The following is a 25855-nucleotide window of genomic DNA, read 5'->3' as shown; positions in this document are numbered from 1 at the left end:
AACGCTGGTCCAACTGAGGCGCCAGGTGGAAATGGCATGGCAAGCCGTCCCACAGGACTACATCCAGCATCTCTACGATCGTCTCCATGGGAGAATAGCAGCCTGCATTGCTGCGAAAGGTGGATATACACTGTACTAGTGCCGACATTGTGCATGCTCTGTTGCCTGTGTCTATGTGCCTGTGGTTCTGTCAGTGTGATCATGTGATGTATCTGACCCCAGGAATGTGTCAATAAAGTTTCCCCTTCCTGGGACAATGAATTTACGGTGTTCTTATTTCAATTTCCAGGAGTGTAATTCAGATCCCCTCCAGTTACATTATTAAAGGTGAATAAATGAAAAGCGACTAGTCGAAGGGCTTGCCACCGTTCAGGCTCCTCACAAAACAGTGTGTCTCCGTCAAAAAGTCATGTATACTTGTGCAACAACCTCTTGAATAACTTCTGGGCAAAGTGCTGAAGAGACATCAAGAATATTACAACTCACAAGGCAGAACAACATGGTACTGAATGCTAGCCAGTAACAGATTTTGATTTTACAAATGTTCAAATGTCTGCACTTTTGAGCACACTGGCTTTAACTTTTTTGTTTTGTTTCGCACTTACGCTTTTTGTTTAGATTCATCAAAGCTATTCTCCGATTCCACAAGCTAAGTAGATCGAGACAGTTAATGGACGCCAAGAATTGTGTCCATGAACTTATGAAAAGTGGAAATTTCTCTTTACTTAAGTTTGTAACAAATACTAGATACCTTGTAACCAATTTTCGAATCCTAAACATACGCAAGTGCCCGACCGAGCAAGTACGAACTAGAAATGGCTCTAAGCACTATGGGACTTAACATCTGAGGCCATGAGTCTCCTAGACTTAGAACTTCTTAAACCTAACTAACCTAAGGACATCACACACATCCATCACACTCCGGCCGGCTCAGAAGGAGCAAGGATAAGGTGAGATTAGCAGATGAGATGGAAATAAGAACACAGGAATACAGAAGGATGAGAGAGGAGAGAAATCGTTTTTGGTGTCTTATACTAACCACCGCCTGAAATGATTTAGATAAGTCACTGAATATCTAATTCAGGACAGTCAGGCAAGCTTTGAAACTTGCTTCTCCCGAAGACTACTTCAGTACTTGAACCACTGCGTCGCTTCCCTGGGTCGCCGCTAGACAATATTCGAAGGACTGCGAACCTGTCAGACATAACATGACGGACCAGTCGATGGTGTATGAGAAGAGGCTGTTTGGCGTGCATACCGCGCCGTTCACCGAGCCCCCGCTGTACGTCACTGCTGAAAGTGCTATACACTTTCGGCACGTAATTGAATCCATTACAGCGGCCGTAAAGCTTTACGAGGTATTGCTGTCGTCGTTATTAATATGAGGGACGTATAATTGATTTACGAGCCGCCTGGGGTGGGCCACGACGGGCGCTACCACCGGCCCGACTTACAGGTTAATTGCGAGCCGCCCTCGGGGCGCGGACGCAGACTTGCGTCCGGCGGTGTAGCCCAGGGAGAACAGCCCGCTTTTCATCAGCAGCACCGGAAGGGAGGCAACACTTCCCGTCTTCACCCTCTAGTCTTCGCTGCTAAAACATGCGATCGTCCTCTGCTGCACCTGTCTCCACTCTAACATGGGTGCGTAACTAAAATGTTGTCCTCCACGGCTCCATACTGCTAGTACAGGCGAGCAACACCACTGTTATCGATATTCTGAGGCGTACCGTGCGTACCAACGTTATCTGAACCTTATGAATGGCTGTTCTTCTGAAGCATTAATCTTCTTTGCCACCTATTCTGTTGTGAAACCTCCACGCGAGTTAAAACACTGTGTCGGTACAAGAACTCGGGACTAGTCTTGTAATTGCCCGTAGGATTCCAGCCTTCTTCTGAGCTACCTTCCCTGTCTTTGCAGATCTTCATTTTTCTCCTCCTCGTCCTCCTCATCGTCATCTGCTACACCTAAGTTTCTTTTTCTTACTGGGAAAATTTGTGGAGAAATGATTTCCTGTGTACCTAATGACTTTTTTCGTAAAATTAACTTACACGCTATAGAAAAATGGTTCAAATGGCTCTGAGCTCTATGGGACTTAACTTCTAAGGTCATCAGTCCCCTAGAACTTAGAACTACTTAAACCTAACTAACCTAAGGACATCACACACATCCATGCTCGACGCAGGATTCGAACCTGCGACCGTAGCGGCCACGCGGTTCCAGATTGTAGCGCCTAGAACCGCACGGCCACCCCGGCCGGCACGCTATAGAAAGTCGGTCTGAAATTTTGAACAGCACCTAAGCATAAGCCACACTTTTCACGCAGACCTTACACAGTCGAGACTACAAGGACTATACATAGAGAGAAAAAATAGAGTCATTAATATTGTTTTCAACTTCCCGCGAATTTTTACGTTCGTGATAACAATTTTTTTAGAGAGGTACGTAAGCCTGTTTGTTTGGCTACTTCTTCCAAGCGATTGATCTGGATCACTTCGTTTATTAGACTTTCCGGAAGTACACCAAATTCATCTGCCAATGCCAGTTTTTCAAACATTCAAATGCCGGCCGAAGTGGCCGTGCGGTTAAAGGCGCTGCAGTCTGGAACCGCAAGACCGCTACGGTCGCAGGTTCGAATCCTGCCTCGGGCATGGATGTTTGTGATGTCCTTAGGTTAGTTAGGTTTAACTAGTTCTAAGTTCTAGGGGACTAATGACCTCAGCAGTTGAGTCCCATAGAGCTCAGAGCCATTTGAACCATTTTTGAAACATTCAAATATCTGGGAGAAATAATCCAAAAAAATTGTCTAGAAAACTCCTGCTGCAGAGGGAAAGTTCCACAAGATGGAAAGGGATTCTGGTATCACGAAGACTATTTATACGAAAATGCGTTTATGTAAGTGTCTTAAAATAAGGTACTATGTGGAGAAACGGAATGCCTTTATGGCAGTGAATGCTTAATACTAAGTGGAATAAATTAGACATATCGAAGAGAAGAATTATAACTAAAATATGTGTCCACAAAGAACGAAAGGCTGCTGGAAATTAAGAAGCAGTTCTGAAATTTATCAGAATGTAGAAAAGTAATTCTGAAATTTATCAGAATGTAGAAAATGTAACAGAAATAATAAGAAAGAAGGGACGGATACTCCTTGGTCGTTTATACAGAACGGATGTCAACAGATCAACTAAATAGATGCTCGAAAACGCTTGGCAAGAAAAGTGAACTACAAGTTGTATCCAAGAGATCAAGAAAGATTTACAAACACCATAAGGAAACAAGAAATAACAGATGAGGGGAGTATTAGAATAACAGTGTTACAGATGGAATAGCAACACTGCGAAAGGATGAAGGGATATTGGATGGAAAGAAAGAGAATGCAAGAGGATAAGAAGAACTGAATTTGGGATGTGATGCTCTGAACGCCTTCGAGTGGGAGAAAAAGTGTAAGAATACGTTTCTTCCTGGCTTACTTTTTCTTGTATTCTTTTTCTCAGCTGAAGCACACTCTAGTTGAAGAATATTTTCAGAAAGGTATAAGTATCTCCTAACATGTTTCTAATGTTGAGAAACAAATTAAAAATAAAGAATACAGTGTTGTACGTACCACATTTTATTGCGTCCCTGCCAATGCATCTATATTAGAGTTCCAGCGCAGTTAATCGGCGCAAGCCCGATTGCGAAAAAGCAGCGTAAGGCTTCCATTAGTAGGGGAGGAGAAATTTACTGCAACTGACATCACAACTTTCGTATCGATAAAACCGGATAGCAAGTAGTATCTGCAGAATGACTTTTGGTGCTAATTTAGTAACTGATCGCAGTTCCAATGACGCCTGACAGAAGTTAATAGAAAAATAAGTCATTCGAAAAACTTGATGTCTTGGTCAAAATTGAAATTCAGTGAGACTGGACTGGAATTTATAAGCGCTGCTAACCTGTAAGGTACAGGACAATGGCACGAATGACACTGGGAATAATGAGTGACAGGCACACAAATAAAGTGAAACGACGAAGAACTGACGTCGATACCAGTCATAAGAGAGCAGACTCTCGAATTGGACGTAGACTGGAAATGAAACCAGTCATGCCCTTATTCGAAGAACAATCCCCAAATTCACAATCAATTTAAGAAAACGATGTGAAACAAAAATTGGAATGATCGGTTGATGATTTATTTATTTCTCCAGAATTTAGTGTCTTAATCACTGCATAATCTCCCTCATATGAACGGAGAAGACAAAATACAGAAGTTACAGATACCTTCATAAGTGACCTAAAATAAAGCGAGTAAACAAAGGAACAGGAGAAAGAAGTTTTAAGAAAATATGTAACCCAGACACTTTTCTAACATGTACGGAAGAAACTTCAAAAATGGCTATGATCACTATGGGACTTAACATCTGAGGTCATCAGTCCCCTAGAACTTAGAACTACTTAAACCTAACCAACCTAAGGACATCACACACATCCATACCCGAGGCAGGATTCGAACCTGCGACCGTAGCAGTCGCGCGGTTCCAGACTGTAGCGCCTAGAACCGCTCGGCCACTCCGGCCGGCTACGGAAGAAGCCTCGGTAGGTGTGCAGTCCAGTCCCCTCTACAAAGAAAGAGAGTTTAATAACATAAAACTCATGTTTCCAATTGCGGGATTGGGCCGCCTAAGTAAACAGGAGCTCAGTGATGGCAGGCATGAGCCTACAAATCAGTTAAGTTGTTGAAATTAATCAGTATACTAGCGCCTTAAAACCAATTTTCCCCGGCCTGCTGAAACCACTTAAATCAGAAAATCTGTAGAAGCTAGAGGCCATTATTTTCAAATTCAAGATGCAACCACACCGATTCATAAGGACACCAGTTCCTCCCATATTCAGAGAACTTATACCACTACAGGTTCCCCAACCTCAGCTCCAGGAAGCCGACTACCCCACTGGCTGAAAGCAGCAAGACCCTCTTTAGTGCCCCCACCCCTCCCACTCCCTCACCGCCCTCGCTCCCAGTCGAGATGACTACAGGGACCTTTTTCTATCGGAGGATGCCCACTGCTGTGCTTGATCCATGGGTCTGTAATTCGTTGCAATTCTTGGTCAGCTTCATTTCGTTATTGGCAGTAGCATGGGCGTTGTTGCCACTTTATTATACACTAGTCTTTTTCTCGTGGCTTCAGCCTCGTATGAATTTGACACGAGTATTGAACACTCGTCTCCCTCTCCGTGTCCACCTCTTCCTCCGTCTATCTGCCTATCTTATCCTTCCATCTCCATCTGCCTACCTCCTCCTTCTCACTCTCTCAACATTTGGATGTGGTTATTATACAATTAGGCTATCTGCAAAGCAAGCAATCGGCATTACGATTTCATCAGTGCTCACGTGGTAAGCTTTGTCGAGCTACCCCTGTCTCTGTGTTCTCATTGCGTCCCTCCTTACGGTTAACAACTTTCTTTCGTGGTTAATATTCTCCAGAATTCATCTCAATTTTTCCAGTTATCACTCTCTCTAGGGACTGCACGACTTTTCGATTTTTCTCGTTTGTTTCTCAATGTTTTCTAGAACATTCGTCTCGTCGTACAATAAGACAGCTGGTCGCCATACAATTCAGAATTGCCCTTTGGGTAAGTTCCATTATTGTGACTAGATTACCTCGCATTTAATGTGCTTTTGTCGCCAATACTTCGGATTTATTTTCAGTTCCCTGCCTGTTTTGTCTCCCCGTGTCTCTGTTCGCTAATTACGTTATTAATGCAGGCAACACAAACAGCTGACGCAGGTGGAGGAGGCTGTTGTTTCCATACTCCAAGGAACAGAAGATTGGTAGGTGAGAAGATTTTATCTGGTGATGGGAAAACAGTGACAGGCAAGACATTCCATTAATATCCGATCAGCCTGTAATAAAAACGCTACAAATTCCTTGTTGTCATAAGGCCAAGGCCTAATGTGAAGCCGGCCGCTGTTGCCGAGCGGTTCTAGGCGCTTCAGTCCGGAACCGCGCTGCCGCTACGGACGCAGGTTCGAATCCTGCCTCGGGCATGGATGTGTGTGATGTCCTTAGGTTAGTTAGGTTTAAGTAATTCTAAGTGTAGGGAACTGATGACCTCAGATGTTAAGTCCCATAGTGCTCAGAGCCATTTGAACCATTTGAACTAATGTGAAGTGGGTAGATGTTATCAGGCAACAAGCAGGACGTGTTTCAATGCCTAAATTTGAAGAAAATATTGAGAAATTGGGAAGAAGACTATCAAACAGTGGATGAATGGGATGATGATGATAACGATTATGATGGTATTGTGATGATGATAGCTTGTGATGATTATTATGGTAGTGCTGATTGTGATTAATTGCTTGTGATGATTTGCTCGTAATGATGATGATAATATTACAACCATTAGTCATAATTATTACGGATATAGTAATCCACCTCACTTGCATCTGTGTTACTCACGTAATGAATTGTTGGACAGCAATAACATACTGCTATAATCAGTGTCAAATATGTTTAGAGGGCGCGGAAGTGAATCGTTCAAGAATAGTACAGAACACTTCCGAAGTTCGTAAATATTTCGCACTGTAATTCGCGAATTTCAACCTAATGAACAATAAGGATAACGAATAAGCTCAGAAAATTTACGTACGATACAAACACTTCAGTTTATCTGCGTTATCAGCTACTCTTTATTATAAGCTGTAGTGTTGCGCTTCAGAATGTAAATGTTTTTATGATGTCATAATTCAGCCCAAGAGTTGTAGCTGGTAAACTATAATATATGAATCCATGTACGCAGTTCATACCTCGCCAGCTACCTCGTCAAACGGTCATAGAAGGACCGACGTACTGAATAAATTACCCATCCACAGACATGTGCATTTCAAGAATCTGTAGGACGACGTCTCTACCCCCCTCAAGCTCCCTTCCCCCCCCCCCCCCCCAATTATTAGATGAGAGACAGAGCGCGCCTGTGGCTTTTCCGTGAGGGCATAAGAAAATATGCAAACTGCCGTTACGTGTATCCTCCGGGTAGCGTTACGACTTTACCGGGGGCGATTGCCGTGTTCCGCGAAGGGTCCGTCCGAGCATTGGTATGCGGCCCAAACTTACACGTTATTTCCGCCCCCGCTGTGTTGAGTATCATCGGCATATGTCTCAGCCACCAGATCTCCAGCCACTGCTAGCCGACTCACTCGACAGGCAATATGGATAACAATAACATCCTCCTACAATTCGATAACGACCACGGAAATAGAAAGCTTTGTTTCCGATAGACGTAAAAATAACAGTTTATCATGTTCTACGGGAACGAATAACCTCTTATTCTGCACAACGAAGAAGAAGTGCGGGCGGGCGGACGCACACATACACTCTCTGTCTCTGTCTCTCTCTCTCTCTCTCTCTCTCTCTCTCTCTCTCTCTCTGTCTCTTCTCTCATACAAACACATTCACACACACACACACGAAGGAAGAGATAGAAAGCATTCCATTTTACTTTTTTACTTACATCCGATCCCAGTTTACCACACTCATTGAAAATTTGCTTAGACAATAGTAGAGCCCTATATATAATACGACAGTGTGAATTTTTTGTTTATCCCAAGAGATACTGTTCTTTTCAGCTGTCCAACACGTTCGGGTTTGTTAAAGACACAAATTTGACACAGATCCAAAGAAAGTTAAAGTCCTTTACATGGTCAAATCACTCTTCCTTCAAATGTCCTGCCAGTTACATTTTACTTTAATAAAGATTTCCTCTCTTTGTTGCTCAGTAGATATTTATCTATTGAAATTTTCTGTATAGCCATCTTCAAAACTTGTAAGAAATAACTATTTTTGAAATATTCCGTTGGTATATGGAGAAACATAGATACGTTAAAATCTGAAATACACTAGTTTTATGTTTTGTCGTGAACTTCGGCTTTGTCGGCGATCCTCAGACAACTTCAGGAGTCCACACGACATCAGGGAGCCTTCATAGATGCACAAAGATTACTATAAACTCTCGTTAATGTTGTATAGACAATCTGTTTAGTTTTAAGGACCGCCTAGAAAGCCTCTTCACAAGGAAATATAAAAGATACATAGATACTATTTTGAAATATCAGTCTTGTATATTTCAATTTGTAAAATAAATATGTACTGAGCGATATATTCAGAAAATATTCCTTGAAGTGTCTATTCGTAAAAGAGGAATTTTTCATCTAGATAAGACGATTACTTTATGCAGAAGACAAGTATTTCAGTGCTATAATTAATGTGGCAAAATTCTGCAGTAATTCAGAACGCCTATAAGATACACTCTTCAGAGAAGGCTCCTGCCTCTGTGTTGCAGGATTTACTTTGCTTTGCTGATTGCGACGTGCATCTGCACTCTATATATATTCTTCAAAGTCCCTTACGGTGTGTGGCGGTACATACTTCGGTTACCTTTGCCTGCTTCATTCCTAAATGGAGCACATTTCTCCATATCAAATAGAATTTCTGTGATTTCGGCGTCATGAGCACTTCACTTGATGTACGCTGATGAACCAAAACATTATGACCACATGCTTGATAGCTTGTTTATCAGTCTTTGGAACGAAATAAATCATTGATTTTGAATATCAATTTGGTGGTAGGTTTGTGGCAGTATGAAGCATTAGATATCTGCGCACAGCTCATGTAATTCGCGTAAATACATCCACATCTGCATCTACATGGTTACTCTGCAGTTCACAATTAAGTGCCTGGCAGAGGGTTCATCGAACCGTTTTCATACTACTTCTCTACCATTCCACTCTCGAATGGCGCGTGGGAAAACGGAACACCTAAATCTTTCCGTTCGAGCTCTGATTTCTATTATTTTGTTATGATGATCATTTATCCCTACGTAGGTGGGTGTCAACAAAAGATTTACACATTCGGAAAATAAAGTTGGTGATTGATATTTCGTAAATAGATCCTGCCGCAAAGAAAACCGCCTTTGTTTCAGTGACTGCCACCCCAACTCGAGTATCATATCAGTGACACTCTCGCCCTATTAACGCGATAACACGAAACGAGCTGCCCTTAATTGCATTTTTTCTGCTGCTGATTGCGTACACGCTGATAGCGCCCGATAGCGACCTAGTTGAATCCCATAGGATTTAAATCAGGTGAATTTGGTCACCGTGACATCAACGTGAGTCCACTACAATGCTATTCAAACTATTGTAGAATGGTTCTGGCTCCGAGACACATACAGTTATACTGCTGAAAGGTGACAACGCCATCGGGGAAGACGTCAAGCAGGAAATGATGCAGGTGGTTCGCGGCTGTCAGCGTGTCTTAGATTACTACCACAGGTCCTATGCAAGCGCAGTAGAATGTCTCCCATAATACAGGGTGATTCAAAAAGAATACCACAACTTTAAAAATGTGTATTTAATGAAAGAAACATAATATAACCTTCTGTTATATATCATTACAAAGAGTATTTAAAAAGGTTTTTTTTTCACTCAAAAACAAGTTCAGAGATGTTCAATATGGCCCCCTCCAGACACCCGAGCAATATCAACCCGATACTCCAACTCGTTCCACACTCTCTGTAGCATATCAGGCGTAACAGTTTGGATAGCTGCTGTTATTTCTCGTTTCAAATCATCAATGGTGGCTGGGAGAGGTGGCCGAAACACCATATCCTTAACATACCCCCATAAGAAAAAATCGCAGGGGGTAAGATCAGGGCTTCTTGGAGGCCAGTGATGAAGTGCTCTGTCACGGGCTGCCTGGCGGCCGATCCATCGCCTCGGGTAGTTGACGTTCAGGTAGTTACGGACAGATAAGTGCCAATGTGGTGGCGCTCCATCCTGCTGAAATATGAATTGTTGTGCTTCTTGTTCGAGCTGAGGGAACAGCCAATTCTCTAACATCTCCAGATACTGTAGTCCAGTTACAGTAGCACCTTCGAAGAAAAAGGGACCAAAAACTTTATTGGCTGAAATGGCACAGAAAACGTTCACCTTAGGCGAGTCACGTTCATACTGAGTTGTTTCCCGCGGATTCTCAGTGCCCCATATACAGACATTGTGACGGTTGACTTTCCCGTTAGTGTGGAAAGTTGCTTCATCACTAAACACAATCTTTGAAACGAAAGATTCATCTGTTTCCATTTGAGCAAGGATAAAATCACAGAAATCGATTCTTTTAATCTTATCAGCTGCAGACAGTGCTTGAACCAATTTCAGACGATAAGGTTTCATAACTAACCTTTTTCGTAGGACTCTCCATACAGTTGACTGTGGAATTTGCAGCTCTCTGCTAGCTCTGCGAGTCGATTTTCCTGGGCTGCGAACAAATGCTTGCTGGATGCGTGCTACATTTTCATCACTCGTTCTCGGCCGTCCAGAACTTTTCCCTTTGCACAAACACCCATTCTCTGTAAACTGTTTATACCAACGTTTAATACACCACCTATCAGGAGGTTTAACACCATACTTCGTTCGAAATGCACGCTGAACAACTGTCGTCGATTCACTTCTGCCGTACTCAATAACACAAAAAGCTTTCTGTTGAGCGGTCGCCATCTTAGCATCAACTGACGCTGACGCCTAGTCAACAGCGCCTCAAGCGAACAAATATACAACTAAATGAAACTTTATAGCTCCCTTAATTCGCCGACAGATATTGCTTAGCTCTGCCTTTTGTCGTTGCAGAGTTTTAAATTCCTAAAGTTGCGGTATTCTTTTTGAATCACCCTGTATAATACTGCTCCCATCAGCCTGCGTCCGTGGCGCACTGCACCTTTCTAGCCGCAGTTCGCCTCGCTGACGGCGTTTGTAGAGATGACCGTGGACCTACAGTAGCAAAAATGTGATTGAAACGAAGAGCCGACACGTTTCCAGTGATTGACGGTCGAATCGCGAAAGTCCCGTGCCCACTGTAATCGTAACTGACGACGTCGTTGGATCAACATGTGAACATGTAGGTAGGGGTGATCTGTTCCGGAGCTCCATGTTAACCAATGTACGGTGTGCTCCGGAACACTTGTGGGTGCACCAGCATTGTGCTCCTCTGTGAAGAGTCGTGGACGTACGACCATTTAGCGCCACGTCGTATTTTCACTGCCCTTCTACCTCTCTCCGTAGATGCTCACAACAGTAGCATGTGGACATTTGACCTGTTGTTGTTTGTTGTTGTGGTCTTCAGTCCAGAGACTGGTTTGATGCAGCTCTGCACGCTACTCTATCCTGTGCAAACTTCTTCATCTCCCAGCACCTACTGCAACCTACATCCTTCTCAATCTGTTTAGTGTATTCGTCTCTTGGTCTCCCTCGACGATTTTTACCCTCCACGCTGCCTTCCAATACTAAATTAGTGATACCTTGATGCCTCAGAATATGCCCTACCAACCGATCAGATTCTTGAACCAAGTGTTAGCTATGATTAAGTTATGCTCTGTGCAAAATTCTACCAGGCGGCTTCCTCTTTCATTCCTTAATCCCATTCCATATTCACCTACTACGTTTCCTTCTCCTCCTTTTCCTACTGTCGAGTTCCAGTCACCCATCACTATTAAATTTTCGTCTCCCTTCAATATCTGAATAATTTCTTTTATCTCATCATACATTTCATCAATCTCTTTGTCATCTGCGGAGCCATTTGGCATATAAACTTGTACTACTGTGGTGGGCGTGGGCTTGGTATCTATCATGGCCACAATAATGCGTTCACTATGATGTTTGTAGTAGCTTACCCGCATTCCTATTTTGCTATTCATTATTAAACCTACTCCTGCATTACCCCTATTTGATTTTGTGTTTATAACCCTGTAGTCACCTGACCAGAAGTCTTGTTCCTCCTGCCACCGAACTTCACTAATTCCCACTACATTTAAGTTTAACCTATCCATTTCCTTTTTTAAATTTTCTAACCTACCTACCCGATTAAGGGATCTGACATTACACACTCGGATCCGTAGAATGCCAGTTTTCTTTCTCCTGATAACAATGTCGTCCTGAGTAGTCCCCCCCCCCGGAGATCCGGATGGGGGACTATTTTAACTCCGGAATATTTTACCCAAGAGGATGCCATCATCATTTAACCATACTGTAAAGCTGCATGCCCTCGGGAAAAATTACGGCTGTAATTTCCCCTTGCTTTCAGCCGTTCGCAGTACCAGCAATCATCCAGACTGTTGCCCCTGCAACTACTGAAAAGGCGGCTGCCCCTCTTCAGGAACCACACGTTTGTCTGGCCTCTCAACAGATACCCCTCCGTTGTGGTTGCACCTACGGTACGGCTATCTGTATCGCTGAGGCACGCAAGCCTCCCCACTAATGGCAAGGTCCATGGTTCATGGGGGGGGGGGGGGGGGGGGCCTATTTCGCCGTTTCCAAGATAGTCGTTCACAGTCTGCGAAATAATGATCTGCCCTTTGTTAAAGTCGCTTATCTCAATGGATTTCACCATTTGCAGTCTATATCTTCGCTAGGGTGATCTCCCGTCCCTTTCTGCTCTGTTTACATTCTTTTGCTACAACGTCAAGGGCCCGCAACGCTACCAGATGGCATTCAGCGTCATCGTGAGCAGTGGTCATAATGTTTTGGCTTATTAGTATATGATGTCGAAAGTAATACATAGCCAGACTCTTCTTGGAACGTAGACTCCCGGAAATTTAAAGATAAACCGCTCCATGACCCCAGTGCCTCTTACATAGCGTCTGTAGCTCTGATGCTTTCTAAATCAATGCAAGAAGAAGCATGCTACTCTTCTTTAGACCACCTCCAGCCCACGTAATAATCACATTAGGTAACGGCCCGAGTATGGGGTGTGAATTTCAAGAACAGTTAGACCGGTGTTTTTTAGTACCTTCTTTATGGTTAACTACATTTTCTTATAACTCTTCCCAAGAATCTCAGTCTCGCATCTGCTTTTTCCACAACTAGTTTTATAAAGTTGTTCCACTTTAAATCACTCCGAAGCGTTACTGAAAGGTATTGTACCGTTTCCAGTAACTGATTGACAATCATGAAATCGAACATTAAGAGGTCTTTGTTACTATTTATCCGCAATACGTTGTATTTATTTACGTTGAGTGCCTTTTGTCAGTTATTGCAACAACACCGATCCCTTGCTTACCTTTCTTTATTTCGTTACAATTTTCTGACAGTTAGACTACTCCATATATAGCAGCCCCTGCACCATAGGCGTTCACACGCAATGATTGGAGCGCTGTTGATAATAAATGTATGCAACAAAGTAAATGCACAACTCCTGTACAATCCGCGGTTCACAAATATACTGCTAGGAGCGATTCAATTTGCTTGTGTGTGGGTGATAACAAAAGTAATGGAAGTCATCGCCCTTTGCTTTGTAAGAAAGAGCCAAAAAAGAAAAATCGTCTAGTAAAATAATGGGTTGCCGAAAGGAGACCTCTGTTTGACGATATCCCCCACAGACAGAAAGTTAGTCACTGGTAGCAGTCCCTGTGTTGATTTCCTACACGTCCGCAGCTCGTGGTCGTGCGGTAGCGTTCTCGCTTCCCGCGCCCGTGTTCCCGGGTTCGATTCCCGGCGGGGTCAGTGATTTTTCTCTGCCTCGTGATGACTGGGTGTTGTGTGATGTCCTTAGGTTAGTTAGGTTTAAGTAGTTCTAAGTTCTAGGGGACTGATGACCATAGATGTTAAGTCCCATAGTGCTCAGAGCCATTTGTACCATTTCCTACACAGGAACCTTGTGATCAAAGACTCAAAATACTTCCATAATACGCAGTACAACAACACTATACCTTGGCATATACATTGACGAACGAGTTAACTTAATTCAGATAGTTTCCGACAAGGTCGAACGACTGTTACAAAAACTAGCCAGGATAAACACTGAACACTTCAGTTTACCACTTGTCACACTACGCACATTTCACTTCGCCATTTCTGAGTGGTTAGAATGCTTTGTGACCAGTACAGGGGCACGTCTCCTGAGCTTTGTTACTAACAGAACAGCTGTTAGGCGAAGGCAAAGAAATGTGTTGTCATGGTTATCTGGAGTTTTCCTGGAGACGTCAGACATCAGGCCGCAGCATAATGGGTCCTGATGGAAATACTGGACAAGCTAACTACCATAGCAGGGAAAGAAATACGAGAAAAACGCTACTTAAAGAGGTGGCGGTCAGCCACCTGGCTAGGAATGGGATAGCAGTGATGAGACTAGGAAGGTCTATACCCTAGTCCCCAATATCAGTTGAGTAGAGCATTGTCCACTTCCTGTCTGGACATGATCCTTGCCTAATGCCTTACACTTCATGCATCTCAGTGAAAGGGAAGACTCTACTTACGGGGAGAGAGGTTTCTCAGAGCACGTCGTAGTACGCTACACTCTTCTCACACAGCCCAGATCACTAGGACTTTGTGGTTGGAGATGAAACGGCATGACAAGAAATCAGTAGTGCGGCAGACGCGATATCAAAGGCCCTGCACATTCAGTACTTAAATGAACAACAAAATAGACCTGTCATGATATGCAGGACACAACCACCTGTTACAATGACAGATACCTCAGAGGAAGATGGTGGAACAGACGCAAGCAACAATACGAAAACGTGCATAATCCATGACAGGTTAGTGTACCTAGAGCCATGTAAAACCTGTAAAGCAGAAATAGGTACACATAGCCTAATACATACCTTGGCTTGATGTCTTTCCGAGTTTCCTCCCCCCTCCCCTTCTCCCTCCTCGTCTCCATCCTTGCTTGCGGGAATCTACAGCTCACATGAGATCTTTCCCATCGTATTTAAATCTCCTTGAGCTTAAATAATTAATTTGTAAGTTTCAAATTTCCAGTTGATATAGGGTGCACAAGAATGGGTAGCTCTGAGGGATGAAGTAGTGAAGGCAGCAGACGATCAAGTAGGTAAAAAGGCGAGGGCTAGTACAAATCCTTGAGTAACAGAAGAAATATTGAATTTAATTGATGAAAGGAGAAAATATAAAAATGCAGTGAATGAAGCGGGCAAAAAGGAATACAAACGTCTCAAAAATGAGATTGACAGGAAGTGCAAAATGGCTAAGCAGGGATGGCTAGAGGACAAATGTAAGGATTTAGAGGCTTGTCTCGCTAGGGGTAAGATAGATACTGCCTACAGGACTATTAAAGAGACCTTTGGAGAGAAGAGAACCACTTGTATGAATATCAAGAGCTCAGATGGCAACCCAGTTCTAAGCAAAGAAGGGAAGGCAGAAAGGTGGAAGGAGAATATAGAGGGTTTATACAAGGGCGATGTACTTGAGGACAATATTATGGAAATGGAAGAGGATGTAGACGAAGACGAAATGGGAGATAAGATACTGCGTGAAGAGTTTGACAGAGCACTGAAAGACCTGAGTCGAAACAAGGCCCCGGGAGTAGACAACATTCCATTAGAACTACTGACGGCCTTAGGAGAGCCAGTCATGACAAAACTCTACCATCTGGTGAGCAAGATGTATGAGACAGGCGAAATACCCTCAGACTTCAAGAAGAATATAATAATTCCAATCCCAAAGAAAGCAGGTGTTGACAGATGTGAAAATTACCGAACTATCAGTTTAATAAGTCACAGCTGCAAAATACTAACGCGAATTCTTTACAGACGAATGGAAAAAATGGTAGAAGCGGACCTCGGGGAAGATCAGTTTGGATTCCGTAGAAATGTTGGAACACGTGAGGCAATACTAACCTTACGACTTATCTTAGAAGAAAGATTAAGAAAAGGCAAACCTACGTTTCTAGCATTTGTAGATTTAGAGAAAGCTTTTGACCATGTTAACTGGAATACTGTCTTTCAAATTCTGAAGGTGGCAGGGGTAAAATACAGGGAGCGAAAGGCTATTTACAATTTGTACAGAAACCAGATGGCAGTTATAAGAGTCGAGGGGCATGAAAGGGAAGCTGTGGTTGGGAAAGGCGTGAGACAGGGTTGTAGCCTCCCCCCGATGTTATTCAATCTGTATATTGAGCAAGCAGTAAAGGAAACAAAAGAAAAATTCGGAGTAGGTATTAAAATTCATGGAGAAGAAGTAAAAGCTTTGAGGTTTGCCGAAGACATTGTAATTCTGTCAGAGACAGCAAAGGACTTGGAAGAGCAGTTGAACGGAATGGACAGTGTCTTGAAAGGAGGATATAAGATGAACATCAACAAAAGCAAAACGAGGATAATGGAATGTAGTCAAATTAAATCGGGTGATGCTGAGGGAATTAGATTAGGAAATGAGACACTTAAAGTAGTAAAGGAGTTTTGCTATTTGGGGAGCAAAATAACTGATGATGGTCGAAGTAGAGAGGATATAAAATGTAGACTGGCAATGGCAAGGAAATCGTTTCTGAAGAAGAGAAATTTGTTAACATCGGGTATAGATTTAAGTGTCAGGAAGTCGTTTCTGAAAGTATTTGTATGGAGTGTAGCCATGTATGGAGGTGAAACATGGACGATAACTAGTTTGGACAAGAAGAGAATAGAAGCTTTCGAAATGTGGTGCTACAGAAGAATGCTGAAGATAAGGTGGGTAGATCACGTAACTAATGAGGAGGTATTGAATAGGATTGGGGAGAAGAGAAGTTTGTGGCACAACTTGACTAGAAGAAGGGATCGGTTGGTAGGACATGTTCTGAGGCATCAAGGGATCACAAATTTAGCATTGGAGGGCAGTGTGGAGGGTAAAAATCGTAGAGGGAGAGCAAGAGATGAATACACTAAGCAGATTCAGAAGGATGTGGGCTGCAGTAGGTACTGGAAGATGAAGAAGATTGCACAAGATAGAGTAGCATGGAGAGCTGCATCAAACCAGTCTCAGGACTGAAGACCACAACAACAACAACGTAGGGTGCACTCAGCCTCGTGATGCCAATTGAGGAGCTACACGACCGAATAGTAGCGGCTTCGGTCAAGAATACCATCATAACAACCGGGAGAGCGGTGTGCTGACCACACGCCCCTCCTATCCGCATCCCTCTCTGAGGATGACACGGCGGTCTCCCGGTAGGCCACTCGTGGCCTGATGACGGAGTGCTATAATTTATATTTCGTTTCAATAATAAACGAAAAAGCTGCAAACGAAAACTAAAAGATATTACACCGAAAAGCTTTATGTGACCTCTCTGCACGTGTCAGGCAGGGGCAACGTTGCACCGTGTCCCTGATGAAGTTTGGTTTGGATTGACGGGTTTAAATGGACCAAACTATGAGGTTATCAGTCCCTCCATCATATATGTGTCAAGCCGCTAAGAGTCCACGGAGAAAAAGGACACAGAAGATAAATCCTGGGGAACCGATTGTACTGAAAGTCAATAATACCAAGAGATGGAAGCAAGCAGAGGTAAGAGATGGGTAAGAGATGAAGGTGGGGGAGTTACTCCGCTCGGAAATCAGCCGGAGGCCACTGGGACACCGTATGTGATGGGAGACGCACCCTCTGCAACTGATCGGCGTTTCTTCGCCCTCCATTACCACAAGATAAACTACTAACGCAGACGATATAATCTCAGGAAAGAGGACAACGACGACGAAATAGTAAACCATTGACAGAAGTAAAAGAATAAGAAGAGTTTTTAAAAATGTGAAGGCGGGAGGAGGCAGACCAGACCACCGAGTAATTGATGGGCAGCTATGGGACCCCTGGGTCGGAGTAGGCAATGGGGCACTTACTCCTCCACCCCATCAAGCGGCCGACGAGGTCAATATGCTTTACCTGCACAGGCAAAACGTAGAACCAAATCAGCCACTTTGGCATCGTCCTCTAGCACCAGGGGCAGCATGTCAGCAAGTTTAAGGTTTCTCCGTAGGTGGCCAAGTTATTACAGTCCAGTAGGATGTGGTCTATCATCAGACGGGCACCACACCAACAGTGGAGTAGGTCCTCAAGTCGTAGGCTGTGGCCGTGTGTTAGCTAAGTGTGGCTTTGACCGAGAGGTTCTCAAGCTCATCAGTGAGGACAACTCAGGTTTGAGCCCTGGCGTAACGGCTTAGGGGACCAGGGGTGCAAGTAAGAACCATAACATGCAATAAGTCGATGGGTCTAATGCAAGCAACAAATACGAGGGTAAGTCAATTATTATCCGCAAAGTAGTTATAAAATTTTATTGTAATCAAATAAAACGAGGATAATGGAATGTAGTCGAATTAAATCGGGTGATACTGAGGGTATTACATTGGGAAATCAGACGAATAAAGTGGTAAATGAGTTTTGCTATTTGGGAAGCAAAATAATTGATGATGGTCGAAGTAGAGAGGATATGAAATGTAGACTGGTAATGGCAAGGAAAGCGTTTCTGAAGAAGAGAAATTTGATAACATGGAGTATAGATGTAAGTGTCAGGAAGCCGTTTCTGAAAGTATTTCTATGGTGTGTGGCCATGTATGGAAGTCAAACGTGACGATAAATAGTTTGGACAAGAAGAGAATAGAAGCTTTCGAAATGTGGTGCTACAGAAGAATGCTGAAGATCAGATGGGTAGATCACATAACTAATGAGGAGGTATTGAATAGAATTAGCGAGAAGAGAAATTTGTGGCACACTTTGACTAGAAGAAGGGATCGGTTGGTAGGACATGTTCTGAGGCATCAAGGGATCACCAATTTAGTATTGGAGGGTAGCGTGGAGGGTAAAAATGGTAGAGACCAAGACATGAATACACTATGCAGATTCAGAAGGATGTAGGTTGTAGTAGGTACTGGGAGATGAAGAATCTTGCACAGGATGGAGTAGCATGGAGAGCTGCATCAAACCAGTCTCTGAACTGAAGACCACAACTACAACAACAATCAAACAGGAAACTTACAAGAACATCATTTTTCGACATAGTCTCCTTGCGTTTCAACGTACTTGGTCCATCGTTGTACAAGCTTCCTGATGCCCTCAGAAAAGAAGGTTCTCGATTGAGCTGCGAGTCAGGAAAGCACCTCGTCTTTCACTGCTTCATCTGAGGCAAATCGACGGCGACTTAATGCATGTTTGAGTGGACCAAACAAGTGATAGTCAGAAGGGGCAAGATCGGGACTACATGGAGGATGATCCAGTACGTCAAATATGAGTTTCTGGAGCGTTTCAGCGGTGTGGGCGGCAGAATGCGGACGGGCATTGTCGTGCAACAACACAACACCTTCTGACAACAATCCTCGGCGTTTGCTTCGAATTGCAGGCTTTAGCCTGGCAGTAAGCATCTCACTGTAACGTACACTCTATTGTTGTGCCCCTTTTCCCATATTGTTCCAGTACTGGACTTTGTGCGTCCCAAAACCCGTAAGCATCAGTTTTCCAGAGGACGGTTGGGTCTTGAACGTTTTCTTGCACGGCGAATTTGGATGTTTTCCTTCCTTACTCTGCCGTTTACTCTCCGGGTCGTAATGATGGATCCATGTTTCGTCACTAGTAATGACCCTGTCTACGAAGTGGTCCCCTTCGTTACCATAGCGATCGAAATGTTTTTTTTTTTTTTTTCAGATGTCCAAGCGCGTTTGTTTATGTAACTGTGTGAGTTGTTTTGGGACCCATCTTGCATATACTTTATGAAACCAAAGTCTGTTGTGGATGATATCGTAGGCAGAACCGTGACTAATTTGCAGACGATGTGCCACTCCGTCAATAGTTAATCGTCTGTCTAAGAGAATGATTTCACGTGAACGGTCCATGGTTTCTTCACTTGTGGAGGTAAACGGCCGTCCAACTCCTTCGTCGTGCGTAACACTTCTGAGACCTTTTCGGAATTTTTCAATCCATTCGTAGACACTCCGTTGTGGCAAAACACTGTTCCCTTACTGTCCCGAAAGTCATCGATGAATAACGGATCACTGAACGTTGCTCTTTTTGGTGCAAATAGACAGCGAAGCAGCCATGATTAACAGCACGGCAGCGATAACGAAACTAACCTAGCAGCTTGAAAATTGCAAAGATATAACAACAAATAAACAACGCATGCGTCATTAACGTAAAACGACAGTACTACCAAAATAAACAAAAATATAACTAAATTGCGGATAATAATTGACTTAACCTCGTAGAAAAAGAGACGCAGTTACAATGAAAACAACCAGTTTATGTAAATACTGGAAATCCTTAGTCAGAATAGCTGGTCGAGGTTTTGATCAGCGTAGTCCAGTGCGTAAATAACTCCGTGTTTCGGATGGCTTTTCTTGGAAACTATGAAATATAATTTCCACAAATACTGTAAAACTGCTTATCACTGTAAAGACGATTGGATCGAACGAAATAAGAATTTATAAATGCTGGAAATTTGAACATTTTTATTTCGTGTACGAACAGTACAAATGTTAAAGGTTCGCTTGAGATCCTTTGTGAAGTTTGAAAGGTAGGAGATGAGGTACTGGCGGATGTACAGCTGTGAGGGCGGGTCGTGAGTCCTGCAGTTGGTAGAGCACTTGCCCGAGATAGGCACAGGTCCCGAGTTCGAGTCTCAGTGCGGTACGCAGTTTTAATTTGCCACGAACTTTCATATCAGCGCACACTCGTCTGCAGAGTGAAAATTCTTTCCAGTATACAAATGTTTCCTTTTTTCAATAATTTTACCAGTCGACTTCCCCTTCGTTTGCGTTATCAAGCAGAACGCCCATTTCCATAACTTTCTGTACCTTAGGCGAAGAGTGAAATACCGTTCAAGATGAAACATGATAGAAAACTTGTGTATTTGAAAACCACCTGGAGTAAGTTGTCAGACCATCCCAGGTTCTGGAAGGTCGCACACGGCCATCAGATACTGAGGAATAGTGCGAGGGCAGCAACGGCTGGCAGCAGATAATATCTTCACTTGCGGAAAACATATTCTGCATTTTTGCGAATACCCTATTGGTAAAAATGTTAGGGAGCGAACCGGAATGTTCCCCCTAACATCGAAAGGAAAGCGTTGGATTAGCCAACAGAAAAAGCAACTGACTGGCCATGGACGAAGGACTTGCGGCTGTTAGGAAGTGTTCGGTGTGCCTAATCTTCCTCTCACAACGGGGAAACCTGTCGTTAAGTCTCGACCTCCATCTGATTTACTGCCCGGCTGCGGCACTCCCGTAGCGTCTAATAACAGCGATACGTTTCAACTGACGCTGTGGTTTCATCGGAGCAGCGAGAACTTACGTGAAAATGAAAATAAAATCGTATCACAATTCATTGTAAGAAATGCTTTTTTAAAGCCGACTGTATCTTTTCTAAACAGGTTTTCCAGAGACCACTGTCAGTCACAATTATTTGTTAACTTGCGTACATTAATTATTATTGAGATATGTTTCGAGGGATAACCTCATCATCAGGCAAAAAATCGCAATGCAAAAACATTTAATATGAATACACTTAGGTGTTAAAGTAGTAGTCTTGGCCTGTGCTGTGTCCTGCCTGCCGCGATAGAGAAGTATAACCTCTTCGAGAGATCGTTTACTTCGTTTCGTGATGAGCTGCTAACACACAAAAAAGTTAATAACGACCGTCTTTGTTCATCAGAAATGGCTGTCTTCATGTGATTGTCTGCACTTTTCTTGTCCACTTTTCACTGACTTGTGAGAAACACTTGCAATACAGCCTGTTAGAGGTAAAGGTAAAGAAACTTTGATCATTGATATCTTAATGTTTCCATTTCATTGTATTGGTTGCCTTTTTGTCTATGTCTAATGGTATTTCCCCAAACACATGAGATAATTTACTACCTGATACTTTCTGCACAGCTGTAACTGCACCACCTGCACACCTGTCATTATAGACTAACCGTTTTGCGTCCACGCTACCACACTTCACTACTCTGAAGGTCAGTAAAACTTTGAAACACGTATCTATTATGTACAAGCTGTAAATAAATAGTTGCCACTATTAAAGTTCCAACCCTCGTATAACAATGTCATGCGCAAACAGCTGCCAGGGGAACAGAGAATTCCAGACAATCTTATGGCGCAGTAATACGAACGTCTTGTCATTTTCATGTAAACTGGAAATGCAGTGCGTTAAATGAACACTTTCAGGTCATTATTCAAAGTGGTCTTCAGTTCTGAAATATCTATGACTCATTTCAACGAGATCGAAGAACATTGCAGAATGACGCGAAACTCTTTTGAGGCTAGGGGAAAGCAACAGGGTGAGCCTGTTGTGGGTCCCTGGCCACTCAGGAATTGTAACGAAAATGTTGATAGACTGATCAGGACAAGGATGACGATTCCATTTGCTCGGATGGAACCTGTTAACCATCACTAAGACGATGATACATTCTAAACTATGTAGCTGGATCAGGAGGCAGCACGTAGAATATTGGACTAAACCCAAAAACAAAAACATGGCAAGTTAATGATGCCTAAATAATATTTTAAGAGAAGTTCTGCAGTCCTTGGCCTAAACAGCAAGCTTCTGAAACTCGTGGTAGGTCTAATGACTGGTCCTGTGAACTTCACGAAATCCTAGCACACTTTGGGAGTAGAGAAAGAAACCCCCAAGTGGAGCCTATGTGATATGGAATATTAAACAGCATATTTAATCTTCCAACGTGAAGCACTGGAGACAAAAAGACACAAAATATTTGGTTCATTAATTGCTGAAGAAATTATGATTAATAGAGATTTAGAAAAGAGACTCCTACTACTCCTTAAAAGTATTGGTCGGCTTTTCTAACGATAGAGAGAGATACCACGCAAGAAAGTCAGTTTCGGTGTGGACACCAAGAGGTTAGGACAAATGTTGCTGTTTTATTATAATTTTTTATTTGATTCAGTAGAAATGGTTGGTTAGACTCTGTGTTTGTTTACAAAATAACTTTTTCTTCTACTACCCACAATTTTCTTTTTATTTATATTTTGCACCGTACATTTCAGGAAATCATTCCAATTTTCAATCGCATTCTCAGCGTGCTATGCCATTTATTCATGATGCTTTCGATGTGGGAGGTGTTACATTATTCTCCGTCTTTCCTGTAATGTATAAAAACTTGCGCTATTGTTAAATAATAATTGATCTTTATATAGAGTTGACATATGTGAAAATTACCGAACTATTAGTTTAATAAATCACAGCTGCAAAATACTAACGTGAATTCTTTACAGACGAATGGAAAAAATGGTAGAAGCCGACCTCGGGGAAGATCAGTTTGGATTCCGTAGAAATGTTGGGACACGTGAGGCAATACTGACCCTACGACTTATCTTAGAAGAAAGATTAAGGAAATGCAAACCTTCGTTTCTAGCATTTGTAGACTTAGAGAAAGCTTTCGACAATGTTGACTGGAATACCCTCTTTCAAATTCTGAAGGTGGCAGGGGTAAAATACAGGGAGCGAAAGGCTATTTACAATTTGTACAGAAACCAGATGGCAGTTATAAGAGTCGAGGGACATGAAAGGGAAACAGTGGTTGGGAAGGGAGTGAGACAGGGTTGTAGCCTCTCCCCGATGTTATTCAATCTGTATATTGAGCAAGCAGTAAAAGAAACAAAAGAAAAATTCGGAGTAGGTATTAAAATCCATGGAGAAGAAATAAAAACTTAGAGGTTCGCCGATGACATTGTAATTCTGTCAGAGACAGCAAAGGACCTGGAAGAGCAATTGAACGGAATGGGCAGTGTCTTGAAACGAGGATATAAGATGAACATCAACAAAATTAAAACGAGGAACGAGGATAATGTAATGTAGTCGAATTAAGTCAGGTGAAGCTGAGTGAATTCGATTAGGAAATGAGACATTTAAAGCAGTAAATGAGTTTTGCTATTTGGGGAGCAAAATAACTGAGCACTTGCCCGCGAAAGGCAAAGGTCCCGAGTTCGAGTCTCGGTCGGGCACACAGTTTTAATCTGCCAGGAAGTTTCATATCAGCGCACACTCCGCTGCAGAGTGAAAATCTCATTCTGGAAACATCCCCCAGGCTGTGGCTAAGCCATGTCTCCGCAATATCCTTTCTTTCAGGAGTGCTAGTTCTGCAAGGTTCGCAGGAGAGCTTCTGTAAAGTTTGGAATGTAGGAGACGAGGTACTGACAGAAGTAAAGCTGTGAGTGCCGGGCGTGAGTCGTGCTTCGGGAGCTCAGCTGGTAGAGCACTTGCCCGCGAAAGGCAAAGGTCCCGAGTTCGAGTCTCGGTCGGGCACACAGTTTTAATCTGCCAGGAAGTTTCAAAATAACTGATGATGGTCGAAGTAGAGAGGATATAAAATGTAGACTGGCAATGGCAAGGAAAGTATTTCTGAAGAAGAGAAATTTGTTAACATCGAGTATTGGTTTAAGTGTCAGGAAGTCGTTTCTGAAAGTATTTGTATGGAGTGTAGCCATGTATGGAAGTGAAACATGGACGATAAATAGTTTAGACAAGAAGAGAATAGAAGCTTTCGAAATGTGGTTCTACAGAAGAATGCTGAATATTAGATGGGTAGATCTCATAACTAATGAGGAGGTATTGAATAGTTGGGGAGATGAGGAGTTTGTGGCACAACTTGACTAGAAGAAGGGATCGGTTGGTAGGACATGTTCTGAGGCATCAAGGGATCACCAATTTAGTACTGGAGGGCAGGGTGAAGGGTAAAAATCGTAGAGGGAGACCAAGAGATGAATCCACTAAGCAGATTGAGAAGGATGTAGGCTGCAGTAGGTACTGGGAGATGAAGAAGCTTGCACAGGATAGAGTAGCATAGAGAGCTGCATCAAACTACTCTCAGGACTGAAGACCACAACAACATAGAGTTGATGGCGAAATTTTGAAAGCATTTGTAGTTGCAGTTTACTTGTAGTCCTCCTGTGCAGAAATTTACAGATATTAAACACCACACACAATTTTCTTGTCCACAGTAAACAATCAAAATGAGAGACACTCGTAAACAATAGATATTTTGCATGTAGTCAACAGAGATATTACTCTAGGTTGTCCACTGAGTATTATACACTTTCGAACAAAACTTCCTGGTTAAATCAGATCTTCCGGACGTTACGTTGCGGTATTCGAGCTATAATGAACAAAGATTCCAGTTCTAGTACCTACTTTATAGTAAGAGGGAATTGGGTAAGGTGGTATGCCGTACCGTGCGAGGAATTACACCCTCGACGAAATGGAGGATTTCATCACGGTGGATGCCTCCGACTGTGTCCCTGGTTTGATACGCTCTTAATCTGCCACTTAATTTTCGCTCAGGCGGCTCCGGTTCGGAGCGGTGTTTTAAGAGGACAGATTCTACCTGAGACCGCGACCGTGGGGGCGTTTTAATGACATAATTGACGACAGCACGGGGCCACGTAATAGCGGCCGCCGTTCGAAGAAAGCGGAGGCGGTCCGCGCCACGTACGGCACGAGCAGACAAAAACCGCGCGCACAACAGGCGGCAATTTGTCCAAAAGCGGGGGCGTGGCCGCTCTCAAGGCCAGTCCTGGCATGGCCACGCCGGGTCCCCCCATTACAGAGTTACACGGGCCGGCGCCGGGCCGGAGATGGGGGCTTATAAACGGCAGCCAGTGGGAGTCGCCCTGTCCCCACGTGCTGGCGACTTGTGGAGGAAGGAAACCGTGTCCCGACAGAACTGTTTCAGTGATGATGATATGGTGGTGAGGGTTAGGACTGTTGATATTTTTAAAAATATCGCAGCTCCTATATATCGTTACTTAAAAGAAAGTCATTATCGTGTCTTGATATATCGAGAAAAAATATCGATACATCGACAAGAAAATATCGACGAACTGGCCTATAAAAATTTCGGATGCATATTGTCAAAATACTGCCGATTTTACTATTGATTTATTGTTAGATATTCTGTACATCAACAAATTAGGAGCCCACTTGTCACTCTTAGAGCAAGAGCTGAAAGGAAAACAAATATGTGTGAATTCCTAAGAGACCAAACTGCTGAGGTCATCGGTCTCTAGACTTACACACCACTCAAACTAACTTAAACTAACTTATCCTAAGAACAATTCAAACACACGTGCCCGAGG

This window comes from Schistocerca nitens, chromosome 7 (genome assembly GCF_023898315.1).
Source record: "Schistocerca nitens isolate TAMUIC-IGC-003100 chromosome 7, iqSchNite1.1, whole genome shotgun sequence".
In the NCBI taxonomy this organism is placed as follows: Eukaryota; Metazoa; Arthropoda; class Insecta; order Orthoptera; family Acrididae; genus Schistocerca; species Schistocerca nitens.
Note: the sequence above shows the minus strand (reverse complement) of the source record.